Source organism: Zootoca vivipara, chromosome 6, assembly GCF_963506605.1.
Source record: "Zootoca vivipara chromosome 6, rZooViv1.1, whole genome shotgun sequence".
Classification (NCBI taxonomy): domain Eukaryota; kingdom Metazoa; phylum Chordata; class Lepidosauria; order Squamata; family Lacertidae; genus Zootoca; species Zootoca vivipara.
Window position 1 is genome coordinate 38,861,744 of NC_083281.1, and position 9,587 is coordinate 38,871,330.

The window sequence follows — 9,587 nt, forward strand, 5'->3', positions numbered from 1 at the left end:
CTCCAGGCGTTGTCTTTTCATTCTTTTATTTAGTGCTGATTATTTACAGTGCTGAGCAGTACTATGTACATGTTGTCAGTTAGGGGTCAGAACCTCCGAATGGAGATTTGCGCGTTTTCCTCCAGCAAAGAAGTATAGGGATACTGAATCTCCACCCCCGTCGTTTCCTTCTCAGTTCCGGGGTCGGTGGGACTGGTCTTCTTCCCTTGCCTCCCACTTCCCTTCCCACACTGGGCATGGGCTCCGCTACCTTGCCTGAGCCTCGGTCACCACTTCCTGAATCTCCGCTGGAGATCTCTCCCTCCCCACTAGCACTCCCGCTGGGTGATGAGCTGCTGCTTAAGATGGGAGGGACCTGCCTGTAAGTTCTGTCCCTCACAGGTCCAGTCATGACTGACTCTGGGGTTGCGGCGCTCATCTGGCGTTATTGGCCGAGGGAGCCGGTGTACAGCTTCCAGGTTATGTGGTCAGCATGACCAAGCCGCTGCTGGTGAACCAGAGGAGGACACGGAAATGCAGTTTACCTTCCCGCCAGAGCGGTACCTATTTATCTACTTGCACTTTGACGTGCTTTCAAACTGCTAGGTTGGCAGAAGCTGGGACTGAGCAACGGGCGCTCACCCCATTGCAGGGATTCAAACCGCCAACCTTCTGATCAGCGAGCCCTAGGCTCTGTGGTTTAACCCACAGCGCCACCCACGTATCCGATGTACTGGGATACAAAAAAAGTTCCACCAAATAGCACTGAACAACTGTTATTTATTTTTCTCTTGTAAGAGGTGTATGTCATGGGTAATATTTTTAAGCACAGTAATAGGCCAAATATTGCTGTATCAGGCTTGGAGAGTCAAGCGTTTTGTTTAGCTGTAGTCTGTTGGGCTGCAATCAATAGAAATAATAAAAGTGGTTTAGATTGAATATATTTGCTTTGCCCATAGAACCCTGATAATAAGAACAGTTTGGGTACAAAAGCAGTAGGTTCCTTTCCTATCCTAAAAAGTTAATTGTGGACTGGGATCCAAAATGTGGGGGCATTGCCACCAAAGGCAGAAGTATGTTCCTTTAATAGCACATCACCTCCAGCAGTTAAGGATTTTAGCAGATGTGATATGATCTAATTGTGCTGGGGTTCTGTAACAAGATCCCAGGGCAGTGTGACTCATGAAGGATAGTCTCTTGGTGGTTTGAATCTACACAGGCTCTGAGGTGCAATAGCCCTTTCAACAAATTACACAGGTCTCCTCCACAGACCTGTACACAGACAGGATTTCTGCTGTAGACCGCCTCCTTCTGAGATGTATGTATGATGTTTTCGGGGGTGGTCTTGGGCTACAGGGTGGGCAATTTAAAAAGTCTATACTGTATAAGGGCTTGCCCAAGACCATCGCCCAAAACACCTGTTGTTCAGGGTTCTCCTCCCTCTAGTGCAGTGGTGGGCAACCTTTTGAGCTTGGTGTGTCAAAATTTGCCAAAAAACCAAGCATAACTCAGGTGGTGTGTCACTTCGAGAAAAAACACCATAATTTCACAATATTTATAGTTTAAATAACAAAAATGTATAATTGTAATATATAACTGTATTTAATAAACAAAAAACTAATTATTTAACCTAACCTAACAAAAAACCCGTTATTTATCACAAAGTTCCCAGAGTTATTGAGTTTTTTGGGGGGAGCTGCTGACCAAAGTTTTGGAGGTTTTTTGGGGTGTGTGTGCAAAAGTTGCTTTGCTTTGGGAGGGGTGCCCCAAACCTACTGCGCTTTTTGGGGAGGAAAGAGAACAGAAAAAAAGATGAATAATATATTCGCTGGAACTAACATGCAGCACCGACATAGTCTGCCAAAGCGCCAAAAAACAAGCACAGAACGGGTTAAAAAACCAATCTCTGGCTACCAGCAACAGCAACAACAACAACAAAAGAGCATCCGGGTTGTAACAGCGGGTAGCGTGAGGAGGAGCGGGAGAACAAATGGGGGGGGGAAACAACAACAACAGCGCGAATGGGCCGATGGGGCGCGTGCCAGCAGTGAGGGCTCTGCGTGTCACGTTTGACAGGCGTGTCATAGGTTTGCCATAACTGCTCTAGTGTATGGTAAGTGGGGATCCTGTTGCAACAGTTCCTTTAATAAAGATCAGGGTTACTAGCTGCTTTGCTGCTCAATATACTCTGGATGGCCTCCGTTATTTTCTCCTACCAAAAGGACTCTATACGGGCTCTGGAATACCCCTTAAGGCAGGCACCCCCAAACTTCGGCCCTCCAGATGTTTTGGACTACAATTCCCATCATCCCTGACCACTGGCCCTCTTAGCTAGGGATCATGGGAGTTGTAGGCCAAAACATCTGGAGGGCCGCAGTTTAGGGATGCCTGCCTTAAGGGAAAGGGAGCAGTTTATAACAATGTCCTCTCACTCTTTGGTGGCAAGGTGCCTTATTTTGCTTACATGTGTCATCATTTTTTATTTTTTTTAAATAATTATTATCAGTACGACTATGTATCTCAAAACCTGGATGTGTCCTGGACTTCTCTGGACCTTCGAGGGGGCCTGCTCATTACCCAGTGCTCCAACAGAAGCTAGTTTTCTCAGTGTGTAGGAAAGCCCTTCAGGTCCACTTGTTTTTGTGGCCTTTTTGCTGAGTTTTACTCTCTTCCTCCTTATTTTGGTGGTTGTTGTGCTCTTCATTTTAGTGTCTTCAGATTGGATATTAGTTTTATTATTTCTGTATTTCACTGCTGGTTTTATTGTTGTGGTTGTTGTCTATTGCATTTGAATTGGAAGTTGCTCTGTAATAATTTTACCCTTAAAGATGGTCTAAACGCTGTTTTCAATAAATAAATGCACACTCATTTAAAAAGTGGGGGGAAGAGCCAATGGGATGTAGTGATTTGGATTGTTGGATTGGTGCTCAAATTGCCACTCAACAATGAAACTCACTATGTAACCAGCCTCCCATGGCTGTTGGGAAGATTAAGCGGAGAGGTTGAGAACCATGCATGCAAGTGTGAACTCATTTAAAGAAAGTGGGGTACAAATGAAATTGTAGTCATCGTAATACTGTAATATATAAAGGTTTACAAGGAAAAGTTTGTGTGGATAGAGTTCTAGCCATTGTAGAACTATTGGCTTATTCACCAAAAGTTGGGACTATGCATTGACAAATTGCATACACATTAACACATTGGAGATATGCATTGTGTAACATAAAATATATGAATTCTAATCCATTACATTGTTTCAACATATTGTAAATCTGTAAATTTTGATGTAACTTACTTTAAACATTCAGGAAGGCTCTCTCTGTGGGGTGGGGGGTGGGGAGAGAAAGGGACTAGTATCTATTACTAAATACATCACTGAGAGGCAGCGTCTCTTTTGTATCAGGATCTAGCTTCATTTGCCAAGAAATAATTCTGCAGCTGCCAGGCCTTCTGTTCACTAAACTGCATGACAGGCGTGGAGTGCTGGGGAGTTGCTGGGTGAAACATTAGACCCTTTGGAATTCAGCTTCCTTCTTTTGTCCCACCCATTCGTAGACACTTCCTGGACTTTGTCCATCTGGGGAGAAGGTGGGAGGAGGAGAGCAGCTGCTGATCTATTTCAAAATGAAGGGTTTTTTTTGTGGGAGGATAATGTTCATTTTATCCCCCAATCTGAGACGGCATGCCTGTTAGAGGCATTCTGAAGCTAAACCCTGCACAGGTTAATTGCTGGCCCCCACCAGATTGGTATGTTGTTTTGTGAGTATATTCTGCAACTTGCAATTGGTGCAATAATAGTATGTTAGTGGCAGAATTATACTGGACTGGCCGCACATCATACTTCTCTAATTTAACCACATTCCAGCACAACAAAAGTTTGGGGTGGGGGAGGCCTGGAACATTTGTCATATGAAAAGTTCCAGGATTTCTGCAGGAAACTACCAGACATGCACCTATTAGAAATTAAGCAGTATGTACAGTACATCCTGAAACATTTGCAAACAGTACGGTTATTTTCAAGGACTGAGTTGTGTCTCCTCCCCTGACAACTCCAAGGGTTTTTCCGCAGGTCTGGGCCTCAAGGGGATCTTCAGCACTTGTTCCAGGTCACTTGTTCCCTGCCTTCTCCTTAAAGTCCTTGACCTATGGGTGTCTGCTTCAACCTCTGAGGACTCCTTGTCTGACACCAGGTCAGAAACTGGGCATGCATGACAACTGCTGGATTGAATGGAGTGGGGTTGTCTGGTTTTTTGTTTGTTTACAACACTGGTGTGGTGATGCAGCAGGGAGGGATACAGTTGTGAACCCTGGAGTCTCAAATTTCAGTGGCACCCTGTGCAATGCCAAAACTCATCACCCCCTCTTTGCCTCTTGCCTATTTTACATCATAGTTGTGGTGCCTGGAGGCTCTACGCCCAGTGTGCACTCCCTTAAATCTGCCTCTAAGGAGAGTCTTCTATAGACATAGCCAGGATTTATGTTGGGGGGGGGGCAGGACACTCACTTGTCATCATACTCTGGTTCTGTCTGGCAGATTCGGAATGAAATGCCTTAAAAACAGTTGTTTTGAATTATTTTCTTTTGATCCCAAGTGTTCAGAGTGTTCAAATCTTTCTGCAATTTATACTTTTGGTTAAGTATTTTATGTATGTACTTTATTTAGAGAGGGCAACAGCCTCCTGGCTATGCCCATGATGTCCTTACCCCTGGGTTGATGGGCTGTGCTAGGATTTCCAGGAATGCAATTTTTTAAAATTGTCAGTCTGAATTATACCCATGAGTCCCTGCCAGGCCTGTGATCCTGTAGGGTGTGAGGTTTAGGATCTGATAGAGGAGACCACTGAACCAGTCTGACAAGTGTTGTTGGTTTGTTTGTTTGTGGTTTTTTTTTTTTGCAAGCTAAGGCTACATTTGGCCTGTTAAGTTCTCACAAGCATCTAAAAATGAGAAAGGTTGCCATAGGGATAGCTAAGTGATAGTGCTCTCCAGGAAGGAGGTAGGCATTTTCCCCACCCCCACCCCCAACTGGCTGGATGCCAGGTCATACTAGAATGGAAAATACTAGGCCAATCTGGGAGTGGTGGGGGCGTGTATGAAAGAGTTGTGTGTGTAAATATGGCTGATGCTGGAAGCTGGAGAGACAGAGATATGTCTGCTCTGACTTGGGGCTTCCATAGAACCCTAATGGAGAAGCAAGATATTTTGGGGTCTTAATGCTATGAGCCCTGCCATCCTATGCTCAGGCTGTATGTGTGTGTGTGTGTGTGTGTATATATATATATATATATATATATATATATATATATATATATATATATTCAACCATATATCCTAAATGCACCACACTCTCTGGTGACCTTCATTCCAAGGCAACTGAAATCTGGGAAAGAACCGGAGCCCCTGGAGTCTCACTGCTCACACAGATTGGGGTGCCATGTAACATACCCTCCAACATTTCAACGATGAAAAACAGGGAGCTCACATTCCATAATGATCATTTTACTATTTAAACCCCACACATCTTACTGGGTTGCCCTAGCCACTCTGGGCAGTTTCCAATATATAAAAAAGATAATAAAACATTAAACACTAAAAAAACTTCCCTATACAGGATTGCCTTCAGAAGGCTTGAGGGTCAGATAACTACATATCCTCCAACATTTCTCCAATGAAAATAGGGACATCCTAGACCTAGGGAAAAGTGGGACATTCCAGGATCAAATCAGAAATCGGGATGGCTTCTCTGAATCAGGGACACCCCTGGAAAATAGGGACACTTGGAGGGTCTAATGTAACAATATTTTCTGGTGTGTTCTCTCCTTGCATCCGCAGACAGAACATGCATTGACTATGGTGGCTGTTATTCTGGTATTGCCAGAAGGTTGGTGGTTTGAGGCCACCCAGGATTTCTGCATTGCAGGGGGTTGGACTAGATGACTCTTGGGTCCCTTTCAACTCTACAATTCTATTATTGCTTTTCCCAACATGGTTTGGTGATTACTTCCAATTCTATTTTGCCTTGCAAGGGACTACCTAAGAAATGTCACTGCAACAGCCTTCTGGAGAACATTTAAAATATTAACTGCAACACAAACAACAGGCCACGGCAAACAAAAGAGCAGACAGACACCACCACTCTGGAGGGGCCCATAATCCCAAAGGGCGTTGGCTCACGACCTCAGTTTTAAAGTTAATCAAAGTATCGCTTTCACCCATATCAACCTTCCTGTACTTTTAGATTGAAATGTTCCCACTCTCAAGAGCAGTCAGACTGGTGGGTTCAAGGGGGAGGGCATTTTCTACAGTAGCCCCATGTCTTTGGAACTCTTTCCCAGGCCAATGATGGTGGGGAAGCGGGTCAAGCTCAAAGGGGATATCAAATTTAGACACCTGTGGGGTTTTCTTTCGGCATTTGGTAAGTTTTTCACCTTGCTTTTATGTGCATCAGAATAAAATGTGAAACACACAGTCCCAGCTCAGAGCTGCAAATTTAAGTAAATTAAGTGATGCGATTTAACTTAAAACATTTTTGTTGTTATAGATTTTGTCATGTTAAAAAGCTTTAAAAGTTCATAAATATTAATAAAAAAAACACCTTGGGTTGTATGCAACTATTTCAATTTATGAACCTGTTAGTCATGCATATTAACTACTCTTTGTAGGACTAACATTGAATACAACCCACCGGTTGTGATGGCACAAGATAAAACCATGATCAACATGTCATCTCACATCTCAGCTAAAAGAAAATAACTCACCCTGAAACTCACTTACAGGTGGTACCTAACACCAACTAGTGCTGATATGTACACCCAGGAGTCTCCCCAAAATGTTGGAGAGGCTGCACCTCCACAGGGACATGCCTCCACATGTCATGGGAATGTCCCAAAATCCAACTCTTCTGGACATCACTTAAATAAGAGATTTGCAAAATAGCTAAGCAGGTATTAGAAATCACCCCAGAAGAAAACACAACTTGAAAAAAGAGGCAATGCACATATTTTTGTAAAATAAGAAATCTTTAATAAATATATATATTTTAAAAAGTCACCCCAGAACTGGCCCTACTGAACATCTTCTGATATAATAATGCCCACTCACATTATAGAGAGCTCATAACCCACCTACTCTCAGCAGTCAGAAGCATCATAGCCAGACACTGGAGAGACCTATCAGGAGTAAACATGGACCAATGGTATCTAGTAGTATGGGAAACAGCCTTTATTGTTGTTGTTTAGTCGTTTAGTTGTGTCCGACTCTTCGTGACCCCATGGACCAGAGCACGCCAGGCACTCCTGTCTTCCACTGCCTATCGCAGTTTGGTCAAACTCATGTTCGTAGCTTCGAGAACACTGTCCAACCATCTCGTCCTCTGTCGTCCCCTTCTCCTAGTGCCCTCCATCTTTCCCAACATCAAGGTCTTTTCCAAGGATTCTTCTCTTCTCATGAGGTGGCCAAAGTATTGGAGCCTCAGCTTCACGATCTGTCCTTCCAGTGAGCACTCAGGGCTAATTTCCTTAAGAATGGATAGGTTTGATCTTCTTGCAGTCCATGGGACTCTCAAGAGTCTCCTCCAGCACCATAATTCTGGAAAATTGTTTAGCCTTTATAGAAAAGCTAAACAATAAACTGAAACTGACACAGGGACAAATAGAAGAAGACACCTTCACTGTGGTATGGTTCCCCTTTATCACATACATAGCCCAACAAGACAACAGTAATCCAGCAACAGCGTTTGAATCAATATGGCTAGCTTGATCCAAAAATCCACCCCCTCACACACAAACAAATTTCACTACAGCAATAGGAACCCTCGAGGACTCTATACGGGCTCTGGAATACCCCATAAGGGAAAGGGAGCAGTTTTTTCTTATAACACTCCTAAGGACATAGGGCTGGGAAGCAGCCAATGGGACATGGAGCCCTACTGGGGAAAGGTGTGATGGACCTCATTCCCCTTTGGATGTCTGATTTGAATAAACCCAGACAGGACTCAATAACTGAACTGTTACTGAGCTGATGAGTCTCTCTTCACAAAAGTATCACTGCAATTTACAATCTATTAATAAAAACTACAAGTTTTGAAAAGACTAAAAGCAGCTAAATCCAAGGGTTTCTTTTTTTAAATAATGCAAATAAGCACCCAGAGGTGAGACCTGTTGAAACAAAAATGTTGTTGCTTGATGCTGGAAACCGCAAGCAGTTGGGTGCCTGTTGTATCTGTTCCATAAAACAAGGGCAGCCACACTGGAAGCCCTGCTCTGACCTGCTGTGGATTGTTGGTTTTCTGATATTTTTAGGGACTTCAAGGAAAGAAATACTGTGCTGCAGGACACAGTATGGGGTAATACATAAAATATATAATAAACAAGGTCGTTAAAACTGTGTGAGTTAAAACAGCCATCAAAGCAGTGGATTCAAGTCAGGGAATCTAGGAAATTCCCTGAATGTATGTCTGAGTGTATGTCTTCAAGAGCTGGCAGAATGCCTGTACTGTATGGACGGGGAGTCCCATAGTTCAGCAGGGAGAGCAGCCCACAACACTGGTGAAATTGTCTGGCTCCTTGTTACCACAAATGTAGTCCCATAACTGGTGGAAATAAATCCCCACCAGCACTCATGATACTCACTTCTGGTATTGTGGCCATTGTCTTTAGGTTAGAGAGGAGAATAGGATGAGAGAAAACAAAGCAGGGGGAAAGGGAAAGGGGCTGCGTACTTGCATTGTATGACAGTTTAATTCTGAATTACCTTGCAATTCTGTACAATTCATTTTTGAAATGAAGGTTCGGTGACAAAAATGAAGTCTGGAGCTATGCTAGTCAGGAATGACTCTGCCATTGAGTCTGCCAGTGATTAAATAGTAGACTTTTATTCCTCTCAGCAGCATTTCATCTGACTATTATGCATTGCATCAGTAGTCTTAAAAAGAAACCAAAGTGGTATAATCCATGATGAATCTTTCAGAATTTACATTTACGAGGTAGGTACCATTGGCAAATAGGAACCACTCAGGATAATTAAAAAGTCCCCCCCCTCTTCTTACTGTCTTCTGGCAGTTAGCAAAGTTTAATTATTGCAGGGTAAATAATAATGAAGAGTTGTCTTTAATATGTAAGGCCTGCTTCCTTTTGTATTGTAACAATGTTGTTTTGCAACACCTTGATTTTAATTTGCTGCAAGTTGCCCACTTTGATGTGTAAGTATTAGAAGGGCAGATGGGTCAAAATTGAAATAAATTGCATGGAAATAAATGCGGTAACTGTTGTAAGGAGCATTTACAAACTGTATTCCCCACCCCAGCATGGGGAACAGCTGACCATCGCCTCCTGCGGCTGTGCTCTGAGACACCTAGTGGTAGGAACATTTTCTGTCCTTGGCTTATGCAGCCTCACCTCTGAAAAGGACCGTCCATTTTGTTTAAGCGCGGCCGTCACCATCAGACTCATTCTGCTGACTGCTAGCACCACTACAATGTCATTCATATTGGCAAACAAGCAGGGGGGAAATGCCTCCTGCTTAAGGTCAAAATTCCCACTGGTACAGGGTCAGAACTCACAAATGTTTTGAGGATGCTTAGTAATTGGTAGCGACCAGTGGTTCTCCCC